General features: G+C 38.5%; 2 pseudogenes; both read left to right on the forward strand.

Moving 5' to 3' along the window:
• Positions 1–506: 506 nt before the first annotated feature.
• Positions 507–1,526, forward strand: LOC144243004 (protein FRG1 pseudogene; annotated as a pseudogene).
• Positions 1,527–1,714: 188 nt separating this feature from the next.
• LOC144243005 (protein FRG1 pseudogene) lies at positions 1,715–2,549 on the forward strand (annotated as a pseudogene).
• The last annotated feature ends 238 nt before the right edge of the window (positions 2,550–2,787 follow it).

A 2,787-nucleotide genomic window follows, 5' to 3' on the forward strand; every position in this document is an offset into this window, starting at 1 on the left:
ATCTGGCAAATAAAAATACTATTATCACACTAAATAAATTTTAAGGTGTGTCCTGGGAGGGGTCTCCTCTAATCATGAGTCATGTCATGATTCACCAGGGCTTCCTTCTTTCCTTGATTATTCATAAAGAATAAAGGATGGCACTGCATATGGGTTATATTAGCCTTTATTTGGATTATCTAAATTAGAAATATTGTACATGTGGGCAATTCTGGTTTAACAACTTCCAATCCTTAATAACTTAAATATTACTAACAAAAATGTTTTTGAGACAGGCTCTTTTTAAAGAAAGGTAAATTTGGAAAGAGAATTTGAAAAATAAAGAGACTTTTAATAATATAATTAAATGCAGGGTGAAAAACATCAGGGACTCAGGAGAGAAATGCCATTCCTGCTATTGCATACACTTCCAGGGAGTCAACACTCTCTTCATTTTGGAACCTCCTTCATCAGTTTCTACTCCAGTGGAGGTATTTTACCCTTAGCCCCACCTTTTCATTCAGAGTATGACCAGACCCAAGGCTGAATACCCCTGTTTGAAGTCTACCCAACTCATGTTCAAGGGAACCAAGGCCAAGAGCAAGAAAAAAAAGGGTAAAGAAGAAGAAAAGAGAGAGGATGAAGAAATTCAACTTGGTATTATAATCTAGTGGACAGTAACAACCTTGGGTGAAATACAGGAACAATTGAAATGGATAAAGGAAACTACATACATGCCCGTGACAATGGACTTCTTACACTGGGAGCTCCACATAAAAATGATGATGAGAGCCTTAGTCCTCCAGACCAGTTTACAGCTGTAAATTGCCTGATTCCAGAATTGCGCTAAAACCTGGTTGTGGAAAATACCTTACAGGGGCGCCTGGGTGGCTCAGTCGGTTAAGCATCTGACTTTGGCTCAGGTCATGATCTTGTGGTTTGTGGGTTCGAGCCCCACGTTGGGCTCTGAGCTGACAGCCAGCTCAGAGCCTGGAGCCTGCTTCAGATTCTGTGTCCCCCGCTCTCTCTGACCCTCCCCTGCTCTCTTGCTCTCTCTCGCTCTCTCTCTCACTCACTCTCTCAGAAATAAATAAAACATTAAAGAATTAAAATAATAAAATACCTTACTTTCCATTCAGATGGACTTGTGGGGTGTTTGGATGCAACTGGACCATGAAAACAAGGGGAACTAGTCTTTCAAGATGAGAAAATGCGGCTTTATTTGCCTCAAATAGCTGCGTTGTTAGAGGCAATGTAGCAGGCAATACAGAAGCAACAAGTAAAACTGCAGGAGAAGAAGAAATGATAAAGATTAGATCCTGTGCTGAAAGAGAAATTAAGAAAAAAGAGGATATTCCAGAAGACAAAAGAAATGTTTAACAGTGTGAAATCGATTATGTAAAGAAATTTCAGAGCTCCCAAGACCACAAACTTAAAATAAGTAAAGAAGGCAGTAAAATTCTAAAAAGGCCTGGAAAGACAGATTTTTGCATCAAACACTTTTGGACAGGAGTGTAAAATTGAAAGCTGATAAATGCAGCAGATGATCAGAATTTTTGTTTCTTCTAATTTTTTTCTGAATAGTCAGTGAAAAGAAATGTTTTTGCAGAATATATGTAACATATAAAATTAAATACAAGCACTTATTTGTATGCATCTTTATTTTATTAGCTGGACCACCAAAGTTTTCAACTTATCATAAATAAAATATAAAACTCAGAGTTAAAAACTTTACATGTTTTCTTTCTCCCCCCCCCCNGCCCGTGACAATGGACTTCTTACACTGGGAGCTCCACATAAAAATGATGATGAGAGCCTTAGTCCTCCAGACCAGTTTACAGCTGTAAATTGCCTGATTCCAGAATTGCGCTAAAACCTGGTTGTGGAAAATACCTTACAGGGGCGCCTGGGTGGCTCAGTCGGTTAAGCATCTGACTTTGGCTCAGGTCATGATCTTGTGGTTTGTGGGTTCGAGCCCCACGTTGGGCTCTGAGCTGACAGCCAGGTCAGAGCCTGGAGCCTGCTTCAGATTCTGTGTCCCCCGCTCTCTCTGACCCTCCCCTGCTCTCTTGCTCTCTCTCGCTCTCTCTCTCACTCACTCTCTCAGAAATAAATAAAACATTAAAGAATTAAAATAATAAAATACCTTACTTTCCATTCAGATGGACTTGTGGGGTGTTTGGATGCAACTGGACCATGAAAACAAGGGGAACTAGTCTTTCAAGATGAGAAAATGCGGCTTTATTTGCCTCAAATAGCTGCGTTGTTAGAGGCAATGTAGCAGGCAATACAGAAGCAACAAGTAAAACTGCAGGAGAAGAAGAAATGATAAAGATTAGATCCTGTGCTGAAAGAGAAATTAAGAAAAAAGAGGATATTCCAGAAGACAAAAGAAATGTTTAACAGTGTGAAATCGATTATGTAAAGAAATTTCAGAGCTCCCAAGACCACAAACTTAAAATAAGTAAAGAAGGCAGTAAAATTCTAAAAAGGCCTGGAAAGACAGATTTTTGCATCAAACACTTTTGGACAGGAGTGTAAAATTGAAAGCTGATAAATGCAGCAGATGATCAGAATTTTTGTTTCTTCTAATTTTTTTCTGAATAGTCAGTGAAAGGAAATGTTTTTGCAGAATATATGTAACATATAAAATTAAATACAAGCACTTATTTGTATGCATCTTTATTTTATTAGCTGGACCACCAAAGTTTTCAACTTATCATAAATAAAATATAAAACTCAGAGTTAAAAACTTTACATGTTTTCTTTCTCCCCCCCCCCACCCCCCATGGAGGGTTCTTTAGTAGG

Source organism: Crocuta crocuta, unplaced genomic scaffold (genome assembly GCF_008692635.1).
Source record: "Crocuta crocuta isolate KB4526 unplaced genomic scaffold, BGI_CrCroc_1.0 scaffold128, whole genome shotgun sequence".
Lineage (NCBI taxonomy): Eukaryota > Metazoa > Chordata > Mammalia > Carnivora > Hyaenidae > Crocuta > Crocuta crocuta.